Source organism: Tachypleus tridentatus, chromosome 2 (assembly GCF_004210375.1).
Source record: "Tachypleus tridentatus isolate NWPU-2018 chromosome 2, ASM421037v1, whole genome shotgun sequence".
Lineage (NCBI taxonomy): Eukaryota > Metazoa > Arthropoda > Merostomata > Xiphosura > Limulidae > Tachypleus > Tachypleus tridentatus.
Window position 1 is genome coordinate 99,712,956 of NC_134826.1, and position 18,149 is coordinate 99,731,104.

At 34.9% G+C, this 18,149-nt stretch overlaps 1 long non-coding RNA gene across 1 annotated transcript in view; it reads left to right on the forward strand.

The window, feature by feature from the left end:
- Positions 1 to 18,149, forward strand: part of LOC143244679 (uncharacterized) — a 44,321-nt gene that overhangs the window by 5,171 nt on the left and 21,001 nt on the right. Inside the window, exon 3 of the long non-coding RNA XR_013025274.1 lies at positions 9,590 to 9,712. This is a non-coding gene — a long non-coding RNA (uncharacterized LOC143244679). The remainder of the gene's footprint in view (positions 1 to 9,589; positions 9,713 to 18,149) is intronic.

Genomic DNA, 18,149 nt, shown 5'->3' on the forward strand with positions numbered 1-18,149 from the left:
TCTTGCCTAACACCTTCACTCTGTGAGTTTTTGCTCTCTTCTCTCCATAGAGGCTGGCTTACACTTTTTAAAGCCAGTCTGCCACTCACAGTCCAGAAACTACACTTTTCTGCTCCTACACATGGCATTCTTGATGACTGTGGGAAAATCCAGTCTTACCTTCCTCTCAATGCCCCATTCATTTAGGGCTTTTTTTCTGTCTCTCTGGGAATATGGGCTCCCTTGGATGCTTTCTCATGGGTCAGGCTCATATGTGCTCCCTTCTGTGAATACTTCCACTGTGAATTAGTGGACATTTTCCTTGGTGGACAGACAGGGACCAGATTGCAGTGGGAGTGATCCTTGCTACACTTTGTCCAGATTTGCATCTGTTCATGGACTTATCATTAGAGAGTTAGGGTTCTTACCTTTACATCTAGATATCCAGTCTTTGGTCAATCACGGTCTTCTCTCCATGTCACCATTTTCAATCCTTTAGCTTTGTCCCACTTTCATTCTCTCTTATAAGGTTGGGAGTGATTATGGTACATTCTAACTTCTCCACAGTGGTAACTTATATCACAGAGTTAAGGTTTATAAATGATAGATCTGTATATTTTCAGATTGTGGAGCTTCTTTGTGGGTAACAAAACAAAAATATGTGGGTATAAATTTTTAATTTTTAACATTGTACTGGATGTCATTTGTATAGATAATAATATTATAGATACATACTTTATTGATAAATGCATACAACCAGTTTGTGATTGCACTATAGCTTTCGTATTGTACATTGACAAAAACAATATGTAATAAGGATAGAGACATATTTATAATAGGCTAAAAAATGCTGCTACCACCAATATTGGACAAAAATAAGAGTTATTAAGCTTTTACAACCATAAAGTCCAAAATAAAACTTTTCAAGCAGTTGGATTACATGTTTTATTGCTTAAATAGAAAAATCTCTTATTAAATATGTGCCTGGCTAGGACGTGATACAAACATGAGTATACAATACAACATAAACATCATTGTTATTAATTTCACTAAAGAAAGAAATAGGAAAAAAAGGAGTAGAAAAATGGAAACCTAGTTCTGGAAAAAAAAAAAAAAAATCAATATTCCAAATTAAACTTGTTTAAATTAACTGCCTCTACAACATCTGAAGGCAGCCCATTTTAAAGGACAACTAACCACCCTGTTATATAAATAAAACTGACTATATTTGAGCTTATTATTTATTAGGATTCAAGTATTTAACAAAAAAAAAATTCATTTCTGAGGGAAATGTTTATTTTTCTGAACAGTTTTTCATTAGTAAAAACCAAAGAAAAACAGTTTAATAACCCAGCAATCTCTTAGTCATCAGGTACTGGCCTTCATTTGCCATCTCTCAAGTGTCCTACTCCCATTCTAACATTTTATCTGCTTTTAATGTATTAAAATAAATCATAACTGTTATTTTTTTATGTTTTCAGTCAATCTTTTCTCATACATACTATTTAACGTCTTAATTTCCTGTTTCACCAAATTTCTTTATCTTTCAAGTCTCATGTCATACCAGTCAGTTTAAATTTGTCAAACTTGTGATGCTTTTCTTTAATATTGTCTCTTATACTCTTTGTGATCCAACCTGGATTTTTAGCTGCAGCTACCCTTTTCTTTCTGTAAGAAATATTTGTATCTTGAATATTTGAAAACTTTTCACATCTGATCAGTGTTTCCAAATAACTCAGCTGCCCAATTCACAACAAATAATTCTTGTCCCATCCCTTCAGAATTTGTTTTTTTTTAAATATCCTAGATTTTAGTTCTATCTAACACAGCTAGAAGATAAATACCAGGCATCATAATGTAAGTTTTAGTCTCTGTAGGGACCTGGTGCACTGGATTTGTTGTGGCCTGAAATAATAAATTAGTTGAATGTCATTGAGTAGCAGATTCCACTGATTAGTCAGCTCTGGATGAAGTAAACAGTCTAATAAAATAAAAGGTTACACAATGTTGGCTAGATTGAGAATGATTAAAGTACTTGCACACTATTGTGGCAAAATCTGCTAGTTTTGATCACATCTTAATCAAAAGTGTACAGCTTAAATAGCTCGGTATTGTAAATATATTTGACACTCACTTTGTTACGCATTTTGATATGTAAATGTCTTTTGGATTGTAAGGGATTATTAAGATGGCCAAATTGCAGCATTGTGTATTTACATTTTTAAGTAGGTTTTCAGTTTGACCAAAGAATGTGATTGTTTAATTTTAAACTTGTAATCATTTTAAAGTTTACAAAAACAAAAGAATATGGGAACAAAACATCTACTGTATCGCATCATTTGAACTACAGATCACTTTTCTGGCTTTACAAGCTCTTCTAGCTTTCATGCACCTTAATCTCAGTTTCAGTTGTCTAAAGCAGAAGGGCAACCATTAATATGGATTTCTGATACCATTAGTCTTTAAAAATGGAACATTATCAAAGATTTGGTCTACTGTATTCCTCCATACAATCAAGACATAAAGGCCAGATATAAATTTAGTTTATATAAAGTAGTTTTGGTACATTTAAAAACTTAAAATTATTAATATAAAATACAACTTCATCAAAAAATTATATAATATGGTAAAACCAAATATCTCTGAAGAAGTAATTGTGTTTAGTAATGTTTGTGGATGTGCTTGAATTTTAATGGATAAAAGTACTTTTGTAACGCTTGCTGTTTATTAGGATTCAAGTATTTAAAAAAATAATAATTTGCAAGGGAAATGTTTGTTTTTCTGAACAGTTCTTCAGTGCACATTTTGTCCAACCTTTCCACAAATTTGGTTTTGTCACCAATGCTGTCAACTACTTAGAAATTCTAATAATGATACTGGTTTTAGCCCACCAGGATATCACATTGCTCAATCATACACACGTAAAACTGGACTCATACTAGGTAAACTGTGGCCTAGTTTCAAAGTTGAATGCTCATTTGTTTTTTCCCCTAGGTAGTATTTGATGGAAGTAAAAGTACTGTTTTATTAAACATTGGAATTTATACAGAATGTGTGATGCTTGTAGTTTTGGTATTCAAGCTATCATTGTAAAGAAGTTTTAAGACAAAAGTAAGAGATGAAGACTCTTTCAGCTTTTGAATAGAGCTGAAAAAATAGTGGTATTGCTGATTGATTAATCTTTTAGAAGCTCCATATTCCACAAAAAATTAAAGTTGGCTAATTCTAATTATCAAGTGCAAGTGATTTAAGGTATTTAATTGTTACAGTTTTATTAAATATAATTTTTGTTTGTTGTATTGTAGAAGCAATATACATAAATAAATTGAATGACTAGATAATTAATACTGATTGAAGTTATTGTTTTCATTATGTAATTCTTAATTTATTTGATTTACAGATGAACACAAAATCAGTTCTTGTGTTTGTACAGTTACTGCTTGTTTTAAAAACAAAGAATGACAACTTCTACTGATGGTAGTATTTAGTTAATATTAGTGATTCGTTTGACAACTAGGAAACATTCAGATTATTTTGAAAAAAATTTTGGCAAAATATTTTTACAGTCAAATTGTATTTTTACAAAGTTTGCAAATTGTGACATTTCACTGTGTGAAACGAAGTGTAATATTAGTACTTAAAAAAATAAAATATGGTAAATTGAGTGATACCATAAAAGAATAATGGAGTGGTTCAAAAAATGTTATAAAAGTAGAACACAACTTTTTTTTTTTGCTTATACAGGGTAGGAAATTGGAGGGGACAAGCACTAACCAATTAAACATGTGTAATTGATAAATTATGCAATTAATTAAACAATTAGCAATGGCCACTAGTTAACTAGCTTTGTTCAGGACAAAATCTTTTTCATGTGTACATTTCTTATCATGTTAGTTTGTTTCCCAGTCAGCCTTTTTCTTCTATAAATTAAGTTCACCTTATCTCAGGTTATCTGATATCATTTCATTTCAGAAATTTTTAAAGCTTTGAAACAGGTATAACTTAATTCACAAATGTTTTAAAATTAAAAAACAAAACAAAAAGAACATGTACAGAAACTATAAAACGAATTTTGTAAACTTGACTGATGTGATTGTTTGTTCTTGTTCTATCATATTTAAACTTTCTCTTATACAGTGCCTTATAAAATATTCACCCTCTACAAAGTTTCCTCATTTTGATTCTTTGTAAGCTTTCAGTCGTGAAACTTTCAAATGGGACTTTATGTTTAGAACCTAAACCATCTACTCCAAACTGAGAAAGCTAAAAAAAATGCAGATATGTAAGTTAGTTTTTCAAAGAAAATTAGAATATTCTCAATTGTGTAAGAATTCAGCCCCTTTGATACTGCAACTGTAAGTCAGTTCATGTGCAAAAAATAAGTTTGAGAGGTCACAGACTTAGTGTAATGGTCTCTGTATGTAATCAAAGTGGTTTAACTTGTCTTCACAGAAGTGGATCTGTTCAAGCCACAACTCACATAAAAACAAACTCTGAAGATCAAGGAACTTTCTAAACAAGTTAGGGATGAAGTAATACAAAAACACAGATCGGGAGAAGGTTGCAAAAAGTTTCAAAGACACTCATCACTATAGTGAAGTCCATTGTTGAGAAATGAATATGCTTTATACTGTGCTGTCACTACTCAGATCAGGCTGCTCTTCCAAACAGGAAACACGTAAGTCAGAAGGTTCTGTGGTCAGTCAAAATTGAATTTTTTGGTCAAAATTCAAAGCTTTACATCTGGCACAAGTCCAAAACAGCAGCACATCACCAAATAAACATTTGAATTGTCAAGCATGGTTTGGACAGCATTATGTTAGGGGGATCCTTCTCATAAGGATCTGAATCAAGGGAAAAATGGATGGTGCAAAGTGCAAGAAAACTTGCTTGAGTCAGCCAACAATTTGAAACTGGGTCAAGAATTCACATTTCAACAGAACAATGATGTGAAGCACAAGGTGAAAGCCATTGTGAAATGGTTTCAGAAGAGGAAAGTGAATATCTTGCAGTGGCCCAGGCAAAGGCTAGAATTGAATCCAATAGAAAATTTGTGGTGATACTTCAAGATTGCAGTACATCAACAATCCCAAATGAACTTGTCGGAATTGTAACAATTTTGTCATAAGCAAATATTGCATTATCCTATTGGGCAATGGTCACAGAGACTTTTAAAAAAACAACTAATTGCTGCCAAAATTGCTTTCACAAAGTACTAACTTGGAAGGATGAATACTTATGTAATCAGCAAGTTTCAGTTTGCAGGTTTTACTGATATTTAACTTTTTTCACACATAACATTATTAAGTCTGATCATTAGAGTTTTAAATAAAAACAAGATTATTAAAAACATTGTTTATATCATTTGTATTTCAAAATGTGACATTGTAGGGATGAATACTTTTGTAATGTATTTTAACCTCTTTCAAAACTCTGTTTAATTAGTAAATGATTAAACCACTTTAATTAGCACCATGAAGTTTCAACGAAGGTGTGTATAGAAAGTAAGGGAAAAATTTGAGAATTTAAAAATGGAGAATATGTTCTCAAGAAGTGGAAAGTTACTTTTTGGAAAGAACAGAAAAATTCAAAAATTGATGTACAGATTTATTTTGTTTTATTTACGGGCAAAACTTTGTAGTTATGGAGAAAAGAAAATATGAACTTTATTTTCTCCATGAATTACACTAAAAATAAATTTTGAAAAAAATGTCAGTTGTAAGGTATTTCAAGTTAAAATTGTTGAAATATAGTTAGAATTATCATTTGTTAGGATTTTTTAAAATTTGTTTTAGAATTTTCTTCAAATGGCAAAAAACTATGAAAAGGAAACCCCTGCTTTCTGATCTTTGCACACAAAACGTATCAGACATGCAGCGTAACCGCATTTAGAAAGAATAAAATGTTTATTCACTTATCAGTTACTTGTTGCATCAATACTGTGTACACTTGCCCAGTCTTATTTCTTCAGACATTTCATGATTATTTATGTTATGACAATGTTAGAACCTGAAATGTTGTATGTATGACAACTCAGTTACTCAAATGTTTTGTTACCAACCAAAGAAAATTAATAATCATAATACTATTTACCAGGTAAACATGTAATGATTTGATGTTCTTCAATTAGTCTAATTTTAAAGAACATAAAAATTAGAATAACATAATACTGTCTTGTTTCATAAAATTTTGTGTAGTTATAATGTTATCTCACAAAGTTTGAAAACCAGTATGGAATGAATACAAATTAAACAGAAAGGTCTATTCAAATAATGGTGTTTTTTGTGTTAACAGCTAACATTTAACTTCTCTGCAATAACACTATAATTTTTATAATGATGGTGTGATGCAAGTTGATTTTTGTAATGTTAATTGTGTAACCTTATACCAAGTTTTAAGTATTTTTACATGAAAGGAAACTTCAAAATAATAATATAATCCTGAAGTAACCTAAGTAATGCAAATATATATGCAAAAACGGCTCGTTTGGGTTGAGAAAATATTTTATATAGAAGAGCGAACAACGTTTCGACCTTCTTCGGTCATCGTCAGGTTCAGGTTTTTTGTGAAAAACGTTGTTCGCTCTTCTATGTAAAATATTTTCTCAACCCAAAGGAGCCGTTTTTGCATATATATTTCTCGACAAGTGGGTTTTCTCGACATCACTGATTAAGTAATAAAAAGTTATTGTTAATATATTCTATAAATAATTAGCTCAGTCATGATATAATACAGCACTTTTAAAGCTGTATTTTAATGCTAGTTATAAAACAAAAATAATTAAAAACAAACTCTTTAGACTTTCAGTTAAAATTAAATTATTTCAAAGTATTATACACCTGTTAAAACTAAACCATCATTGGATCATAATATCAGCAGCTATCTATAATTATGGGAAATAACCAGATTGAAAAATAAGGTTACTTAAGTGAAATAATGGAAGAAAATGACATACTTTGTTAAAAACTTTGTGGTAATGCACCATAACCAGGAGTATGATATTCAAGCATTAATATTTCTTGAATTGTACTAGTGTTGGCAAATATTATATAAGTGTGATGGAGATGCTTATTTTTTTTGGAAACATACTACTTGTTTTAAAAAATAAATGTTGATCTCTTATCCCATAATAAATTATTATTATTACACATGTTTGTAAATTATTTTCAATTTATTATTATATTAGCATAATTTGCTTCCTTACTTAAGTAGTAATAGTGTAAGAAATATTTTGAAATTTTTGTGAAAGTTACGATGGTTACGAGGATAGTGAATGTACTTTCAAAATAATCAGCAGAAGGGTAAATTTTTAGAATTATCAATCGTGGCTAAACATTACAATAAAATGGAAAGGGCAGTAGGATTACCATGTTAGGTTTAGAATCTTATTCAACATACAGATGATCTATTCTTTGACAAGTAGTTTAACAGTTAAGGATTAGTTGTGTGTAATTAAATTTAAATATTATTAGTTGCTCTAATAATTAGAAAAATCATCAGATTTTATATTTTTCTTTGATTTGTTTGTGGAATGTTTGAGTTAATTACCAGCAGTTACTGTAACTGGAATGGAATCAAGAATAGCATTGTTAACATCTGGGGTTATTAGTTAATTAGTTTAGTTGTGAACATGCTTATCTTCTTATAAGAAAGATATTTATCACAGTTGATTGGCCAACTTTTCTTATAAAAGTCTAGGGAGAGAAGAAAACAAGATATATCTACATCGTTAAACTTAGGGAGGGGCAAAGATGAAGATATCTTTCTTTCTACATTTGTGTGTGTGTGTGTGTATATATATATATATATATATATAATTATAACCATAAAGTTTTATGCCATAAACAAGACATTAAAATTAAACAAAATATGCTGCTTATTTTTATAAAAGGTCCTAGGTTACAACCTACAACATGGGATTATAAAATGTATCCTAGGTTTTAGATGTGACTGCGGAAATCCTCTTTGAGAATAATCTGTTCATTCTTCTTAATGTTTTTAATATGAAAATTGTTGTGACATTACAACACATTTCTTTATTTTTATTATGATGAAATGTATTAGTAGTTAAATTCCAATCAGGATTAAAGGGATGTTAAATATATTCATGTAGAGTTAAAATGGAGATACACTGACTGTTAAAGATGTGATTATCTGCTATAATTAATTCATTAGAATGATTGGTATCACTAGGGAAAGTGTTATTTAACAATATATTGTTCCTTACCAATTTTGAATATAAACACTAAGCATTTTTAATTGAGTATTACAATTTTTTAATACAACTACATTTAACTTTATCATTTAAGATCAATAACACATTATCACATTTCAGTGAATCTTAAACAATATGGTTAGATGTAGCTGTATTTTAAAAATTGTTTTGAGATAGAAGAAACATGTCTTTCTTTTTTTTACCAAAATTGATGTATGATGTAAACACACAGCAGTGAAACAGTGAAAAACACTTCTTCTGCAATTGAAATTTTGTACTGTGCTGTTTTATTTTAACTGGTAGATATACACACACACCCAAATGTATAGTCCATCAAAAGTTATGGGGCAAGTACTATCACCCCCACCTCATAGTACACACTAACCTCATGTTTCATAGCTAAGATAAATACATTTTTGGTCAAGCTTGACCAACCAACGAAGAGTTAGAAAAGTGAAGTCAAAGGAAGTCGAACATTAATGAAGTTTTTGCGAGTCAATTGAAATTAAGATCCTTCATGAAATGAATTTTTAACATATTCATAACATAATTATTGGTAAAATTCAGTTATATTAGTGACTTCTAATGTATAGAAAAGCCAGTAACTTGTTATAATGCCACATTCCAACAATAGCTGTTATTTTGTGTATAATATGAAATGTATAGACGACAAAACTGGAAATAATATTTGTTGATTTTGTGAACTAGTCTCCATTGATTAAAGATGTTTGTTTTTATTGAATATGTTGATGAAGTACCAGAAAATAGCTTGAGAAACAAATTATGTTTAAAATTGAATTGATATTTTTACTTTCGTGATAAATTTTACACTAGGTGATACCATACTATGTCTTTCAGTGTGTGTTTTCTTATAGCAAAGCCACATCGGGCTATCTGCTGAGCCCACCGAGGGGAATCGAACCCCTGATTTTAGCGTTGTAAATCCGAAGACATACTGCTGTACTAGCAGGGGGCAATGTCTTTCAGCTTATTATACCAATACTTTATACACCTACAACATTTCACAACACCCCTTTCTTAATGATCTAAATTCTGTCACTAAAATCGTACTAGGTTGGCAGTAATAAAACTGTTCTTCCTGGATAAAAGTATTTTGGTTTTTATGTCTCCTACTTTGAGAAATCAAGCATGAAGTGACATGTGGCTTTTATGTGGGTTAGATCGATCGGTTGTGTATGTACATAATAAATGTGTTTCTGTATATTTGCAAAAAAGTAAAATATGAAGAAGTGTCTGTCTAATTATTATTTTTAATACAAGAAGATATGGATCATGCATTTGTAATGAAAACAATGAAAAGTAGTTGTTGGCATTACATATGTAATAAGTAATTTTAATATCGTCTCATAACAAAATGTAATTTTCACTCAACAGGGTAAAATGGATGCTGATTTGTATGATGAATTTGAGAACTACATTGGACCAGAAATAGATAGTGGATCAGAAGATGAAGATGGATATGACAGAGAGAATGATAATGAGCAAGAGTATCATGAAGTACAAACTTATTTTACATTGCCAGAGGAGTTTGTAATTTGTGCCAACATAATGATTGCATATCCTAGTTTGTAATTATGGTACTATAAATGTTATTAATTTAGTTTCAGTTTTATCCAGGTAAAAACCTTAGCTTTGATTATGTTCTAGAATCTCTTAACGTCTAAGATGTTATTTTACCTTGTAGGGTCCACACACACACAAACAGAGAAACAGACAGAAAGACACACACACAGAATAGCTTGATTCCTTACCACACCTGCTATGATAAATGCATATCAGTAACTTTGTAGTATCTCTCCTCTAGAAAACATGCATTTAATATGTATTGTGCTAGTGCATAGTGTCATAACCATGCAACAACAATAGCTCTTCACCAATAACAGGGTGACACAACCTTCTTGTCCAGTTGCTACCTCTAAGCACTTACATTTGAATTAACTTTGTCCTTTTCCTTTGCATTGTTTAGAATAATGTTTTGAAATTGTTGAATGTTTACTTGAGATTTGCAGTATTTTCTTGCGAAGTTAGATTTTCTTTAAGTGTACCTGGTTTAATGTTCATGATTCACATAACCAGCATTGGTTTTTTAATTCCACTTAAGAAAAAAAAGTCTTTCTGCCATTATGAAATATCAAGAGGGTAACTTCTGCTTCCTCTTGTTGTAATAACAATGTTACTGGGACCATAACAGCAGCACTGATAATTTTTGCATATTTCCAATTTCATTGGATTATGTTTTGCACCTGTGATTGCTACATAACCCAAGTATTTTACTTCTTTCTTTAAACAGTGGCATTTGCTTGGTTTAAGCTTTACATTAAACACATGGCATTCATTGAATATGTACCTCAGTCCCTCTAAATGGTTCTTAAGTGTTGGTGCAAAAGCAGTAAATTTTTTTAAATAATAGCAATATTCTAAATATTGCAATTCTGATAATATAAAGTCCATTTATCTTTGAAATATGGAGGGAGCATTGTATGAACCAAATAGCATTCTGTTGAACTGATATTTATCTGAAACTGTTACAAAAGCTGTTTTTGCCTTTTCTTCTATTTTTACTTACCAATAACCACTTTGTAAGTCCAAAGATGAAAAATACTTACTGCTATTAAACATATCAAATGTCTTCTGGATATTGGATAACAAATATTAGTCTTTGACACCAAGAAAGTGAAAGTCAGTTTTTGAAGACCACAAGAAACCTCAAACCATCACCTTTCTTAGGTACTAGTACCACTGGTGATGCATAAGGATTACTACTATTTTCTGTTACACCTTGATCAAGGATGTCTTTTACAATTCAACTCTGTGGTTCTCTATGGTTTATTATCATTTAATACTATTTTGTGTTTTGTGAGCCCATTAGAATCTTCTTCTCTAACATACTTGTCTCCATATTCTTATAACAACTGCATCAACATTTATTTTTACTTAGCTTTTCTATCTCCTAACAAGATAGAACTGTTGTAACTAGGATATTCTTTAGTAAATATAGTGAAAAAAACGTTACGCTTAAATATTCTTACAGATGCATGAATAGTAGTTTGAGTTCAATGTGAAAAGGTGCAGAAAGTATTAAAGTAACTTTGATATGATACACCTGAAACTTTTTACTTTTCTGATTATTAGAACAACAAAAATGTCTTGACTAACACATCCCCCACATGAAATACTAAAACAAAACTCTTGTTGTTTTGAATTAAGCACAAAGCTGCACAATGGGCTATCTGTGCTCTGCCCACCAATGGTATCGAAACCCGGTTTTTAGCGTTGTAAGTCCGCAGACATACCGCTGAGCCATTGGGGGGCAAAATAAAACTACACAAAAAAATATAATCTTATCAAATTATTAAAAATAATAATATTAACAAAAACCCTATAGAATTGTACATGCAACTAAATGATCACTTAAAAATACCTATCGCATAAAACGGAATCGGGTATTTTTGTCGATTTATTGTTTTTGTAACATCTTCTGTACATGGGACTAAGTATGAGTTTTTCTTTAAGCGCGATAAACACCGGATGTGAAAGGAGCAAATAAACTAGTACTTTTGGACGAAATGTTGTTGAAGCAAACGGCAAATCCATATTCTATATACTCATGTTTAAAAAAGAAAATTGGGTGTATCAATTTTGTTGACAGATAACATAAGTTTGATACGATACATATTAACATTTTATTAACTTGTAAATTCAAATGCAAATTTCCGATTATTTGAAATAATAATACGTAACATACGTAATATAATAAATCGAAAACTTATTAATTAACTTTATCGGCATTTAAATATAAGTTCAATATAACTTGACCATTATATTATCGAAATATGGGAGTAATAAAGTATTCTGAGCTCTATATTCTGCTGTACTATCAATTGTAACACACATTCAAATCAAGCCTAAAGACAGTTGAATATTGTATGTGTACACCAGTATAACACACTATGATCAGCTGATTGATTTTATGACAGTAACAGTAGATAAATATAGTTAAAATGTCTTCAAACAGAAACAATTATTTTTACAATGTAACTAGTTTTATAGTGTCACTAGGTTATAAACATTTGTTTTTATCTAGTTAATTTGCTGTGTAAATTTTCGTTTTGACTTTTATTCTTCAGACACTATTTTCGGGGGGTGATCAAGCATTGATACAAAATATGTAACGCAAAAAAATGAAATTTATTAGAGCCGTTATTTAAGACTTTTGTTCCATAAACATCTTACTCGATCATCGAGGAGGATATTGAATGTACTACAACAATGTTACTGAACGTGTACCCAGTTATTAGTTGTTTACTCTTGTTGCTAATGGTGTTTTCAAGCATAAACTCAATATAGCCTCATGATGTTTACTAGCTTTAGCAGACTATGCCTAAACTCTTCTAAATAAATCAATTCTTACGTTTTAAAGCCCCTCGGTGTGGATTCCTGTACGTGGTGAGGGGACCTCCCAGGGAAGGTTCTGTTCTATCTGGTTACCTTCTCTGGGATCTAAACATCCACCCACGTGTTTGCCGTGCGTGGCGACCCGTGAAGGGGAGGAGAGGATCCTGGTGGTTGAGGGGTCCAACCATAACACATCACTTTGGCCTCGAATTCCTGTAGACGGGCGGCCTTTGGGTGGCCCCCCTTGGGTCAATCGGCTGGTTTACTTGGGCTAGAGTCAACCAAGTACCAGTGTTGGAAGTTCTCAACGGGTGTTGTGGACATTGTGTCTGATGCTGGTGTTTGGGTATAGTGCTCACGAAACCCTGGCGTTGCTGCATTGTCCTTGCGTGACTTTGTAGTGCGTCCCCTTGTAGGGCTCCATGGTGGGTGGGGTCAGTGGGTACCGAAATTTTTCCTTTTTCCTATGGATCCTCTAAAAAATTTAAATAAAATTGTAAAAGAAACAGTCAATGGGTAAGCGACCACGTCTTGAATACTCAGAACAGCAATCTTCAACATCAGTAACACACGTGCCTCATTTTCTTATATTACATTCTCTTTCGGAAAAACCTTTAGGGCAAATGTCCCTTTTTTTTTATTCAAAAGGGACTAGAGGGACTTGCTGGCTCTCCAAAATCAGTAAAGAAACTTCGATCTGGTGACATATTGGTTGAAACATCCACATCCCAACACAGTGAACTCCTCTTGAATTCAAAGGCAATTGGGGATATACCTATTGAGGTTACACCCCATGCTACCTTGAATTCTTCACGAGGAGTTCTTGTTGAAAGGGATTTGAAGAGTGTTCCTGACACAGAGATTCTTGCTGGTCTCTCCACTCAAGGAGTTTCTGCAGTGAGGCGCATCTCCACTCGCAAAGATGGAATTACACTGCCAACAAATACCCTCGTTTTAACATTTACTTCACCACGTGCACCTGCCACCATCAAGGCAGGTTATCTCATTTGCAGGGTTCGGCCATACATACCAAACCCTCTTCGATGTTTCCAATGTCAGAGATTCGGCCACTCAAAGACATCTTGTCGTGGTTCCCTGACATGTGCTCGTTGTGGAGGCAAGGACCACGATGCCTATGACTGTGACATGAACCCACATTGCGTAAACTGCAATGGTTCTCACCCCTCTTACTTTCATTCTTGCCCAAAATGGTTGGAGGAAAAAGAGGTGCAGCGTTTGAAAACGACACATAACATTAGTTATCCTGAGGCTCGGAAATTGCTGTCCACAACTCCATCTCGGACATATGCTGCTGCACTTCATTCCACAACTACAGTGGGCATGCAGACAGATCTCTCTGTGCCTCCAAGAGAATCGTTTTCAAACAAATGAAAAGCCTTTTGACCTCCGTGGTTAAAAAGGTTGATGAATCGACTTCCACACCTATCTCTGTTCCTCCCATACCTTCCAAGAAACCTCAAGATCCACGTCCTTCAGTTTCAAATACAGGCATTTCTTCTGATACATCTTTTTCTCTCACCACAAGAGACAAAACAATTATTCGGTCGCGTCCTCAGTCACTGGATTCCCCTTCCAATAACAAAAACCTGCCCACCCGACCCAGAGCAGGATCCATGGAGGTTGATAGACCTCCTCCGACTAAAGACAGTAAAGAAAAAAAGACGTGGTCGTAAACCGAAGGGTTCTCCAGCCACTTCACCTACCCGTTCTTAAAAATGGCCACCTTGATACAATGGAACTGTCGAGGTTTACGTTCTAATCTGGATGATATCAAAACGCTGATTGCTTCCTACCATCCTGTTTGTCTTTCTTTACAAGAAACATTTCTCAAAACTGCTGATACTGTCTCCATTCGGCAGTTTTCTCTGTACAGAAATGACAGGTTGTGTGATGGTCGAGTACATGGAGGGGTGGCACTGTTGGTTGATCAACACGTGCCCACCCTGTCTTTGTCACTCAACACACCCTTGGAGGCTGTAGCCATCTGTGTTTCCTTGGGTCATACCATCACTGTTTGTTCTCTGTACCTGTCCCCTGGAAAGACATATGATCAATCAGATCTTGATGCTCTCGTTGAACAATTGCCATCTCCATTTCTAATCCTAGGGGATTTTAATGGACATCATCCCCTCTGGGGAAGTGCTATTATTGATGGGAGGGGCCGATCTGTAGAGCGGATGCTCTCTGATCACAATCTTTCTCTTTTCAATACTGGTTCTTCCACTTACTTTCATGCACCTAGTCAGTCCTTTACCGCTATTGATCTCTCAGTTTGCTCCCCTTCATTATTCTCCCATTTTTCATGCAGGGTTGACAGTAATCCACTAGGCAGTGATCATTTTCCGATCCTTTTGAGAGAGACTGGCCGTGGTCGATGCCACCCTACCCGCGTGCCCCGGTGGAAGCTGGATCAGGCAGACTGGTCCACTTTCACTGCTCTTGCAGAACTTGATCCTGCCATCGTAAATCAGCCATCAATAGACGACTGTGTAGCAGCGGTAACTGACTGTATTACACATGGAGCTGCTCAGTGTATTCCTAAAACCTCGACACGTTTTCCACGATATCCTCGTCCGTGGTGGAATCCTGCTTGCCACTTAGCACGGAAGGCTCAAAAGTGGGCCTGGGATACTTTTCGTAGATATCCCACACTTTCAAACCGGGTTGCTTTCCAACGGGCCCGTGCACATGCTAGGTGGGTAAGACGTCACAGCCAGAAGGAATCTTGGATTAAGTTCACAACCAGTATCTCTTCTACCACCAGTTCCAAGATCATATGGGACAGGATTCGAAAGGTTAATGGACACTACAATTCTATCCCCCTCTCGATCTTACTCTCTGATGGTCAGGAGGTGACTGATGTTTGGAACATCGCTAACACTCTAGGTGAAAGCTTTTGCCGGGTATCTAGCACTTCTGCTTGTTCCTCCACCATCCTGGCCATCAAGACTCGGGCAGAGCGATCACCTCTTTCCTTTCGAACTGACTGTTTCTTTGACTATAATTGTCCCTTTACCCTGGTGGAACTAAAAATGGCCCTTCATCGGTCTGCCAGTACGTCTGTTGGACCTGATGATATTCATTATGACATGCTGCACCATCTATCTCCTGCTTCTCTTGATGTCCTTCTGATTGTTTTCAACCGGATCTGGCAGGAGAATGTTTTTCTTGATGCCTGGCGCCAGGCTATTATTTTACCTTTCTCTAAGCCAGGGAAAGATCCCAAGATTCCTTCAAACTACCGTCCAATTGCTTTGACGAGCTGTCTCTGTAAGACATTAGAAAGGATGGTTAATGCTCGTCTTGTTTGGTTCCTTGAATCAAACAACCTCCTCTCGTCCACCCAGTGTGGGTTCCGTCGACAGCACTTCACCACAGACCACCTAATTCGTCTTGAAACATCTATCAGAGAAGCCTTTCTCAACCGCCAACATCTTGTATCAATATTCTTTGACATAGAGAAGGCTTACGACACAACATGGAGGTATGGCGTTTTGCGAGACCTCCATACATATGGGTTACGTGGCCATCTACCCATGTTTATTAAAAAAATTTTAATGGACAGGAGATTCCAAGTTCGTGTGGATTCGACACTTTCCCATTCTTTTGTACAGGAACTTGGAGTCCCTCAAGGCTGTGTATTGAGTGTTACACTCTTTAGTATAAAGATAAATGCCATCACTGAACAACTCCCTCTCACTGTTGCGAATGGGCTGTATGTCGACGACTTTCACATCTCATGTCAGTCGTCAAACATGAGATATATTGAGCGGCAACTACAAACCTCCCTCAATTGTGTACGGAAGTGGACTATGGCGAACGGCTTTAATTTCTCTCTCTCCAAAACTGTATGCATGCACTTTTGCCGTCGACGGGGTATTCACCCTGATCCTGAACTTCATATCGGTGAAGTTTTGCTGCCAGTGGTCCCGGAGACCAAGTTCTTGGGGCTTATCTTTGATCGTAAACTGACCTTTATACCACACTTAAAGCAGCTTCGGGTCAAATGCACAAGAGCACTGAACATCCTCCGTGTTCTCTCTTCTACCAGTTGGGGGGCAGATCGCTGTTCAATGTTAAAGGTATATCATGCTCTTATTAGATCGAAACTCGATTATGGATCAAAGGTCTTATGGCTCTGCCAGACCCTCGGCCTTAAAGATGCTGGACCCCGTTCATCACCAAGGACTTCGACTCTGCATTGGGGCTTTCCGTACCTCTCCAGTTCAAAGTATATACATTGAATCTCATGAACCTTCTCTACACCTTCGCCGTTTGCAACTATCTTTACAATATACTTCGAAACTTCATTCCTTACCAAAGCATCCCACCTGGAAATGTGTTTTCCTTCCTCGGTGGGCAGTACTTTTTCAGAACAGACGATCTGTCATTGCTCCGTTTGGCCTTCGCATCCGGGAGCAATTGGATGAATTGGGTATGTCCTTGGATAACATTGCAGATTCCACAGGTCGGCCCATTCCACCATGGCTTATTACAGCCCCCAAATGTGACCTTTCTTTCAGTCACCTAAAAAAGGCAGATACTCCAGATTGGAAGTACCGTCTTTTATTCAATGAATATCTTTCAAACAATCATTCAGTTCTTATTTGTACAGATGGTTCCAAATCAGGTAATTCAGTGGGCTCTGCTATGGTTTGCTATGGGTCAGTAGTTGCTCGCAGAATCCCTTCTAAAGCTTCTGTGTTCACTGCTGAACTGTATGCCATATCTCTTGCCCTGGATCATATTGCAGCTGAGCAGTACTCCAACTGCACTATTTATACTGATTCGCTTAGTTCTATACTTGCCTTGGAATCGCTACACGTTAGCTCACATCCTATTCTCGCTGATATTCGACACCGACTGGCCCATTTCTCATTAGTAGCTACTTCAATACAGTTTTTCTGGATACCAGGCCATGTTGGTATTCGCGGGAACGAGCTTGCAGACATGCCAGCTAAATATGTCTGCTTTAGCTCCATCACTCCTATGCCTATTCCGTACATGGACTATGGTGTTGTCTTCAAGGCTCGGCTCCGTGCCAGCTGGCAGTCCACTTGGAATGAGCAACGTGACAACAAACTTTTTCAAATCAAACCCAAAATTGGACTTTGGCCATCTAGCTTCCGTAAAGTTCGGAAGTTGTTCTCACTAGACTACGCATTGGTCACAGTTTTTTAACTCATCATTTTCTTTTATCTGAAACTGATGCACCAATGTGTAGTTTGTGTAACACTCAAATCACTATCAGCCACGTTTTACTTTCTTGCCATCGTTACAATTCTCAACGACGGCAATATTTTAAACATATTTTTTCCCAGGGTCAATCTGTAACATTGGACAGAGTTATTGGTGATGGTGACTCTGTCCACCTTGATAATGTTTTTAATTTTTTAATGGCCATTAACCTTTTTAATCTCATTTAAGTGTTGCATATTTATTCATTACACCTTTTTAATTGTGGTTCCTTTTTTACAGTTTTAATCTCTCTCCTTCAATTTGACATTGGACAATGGCC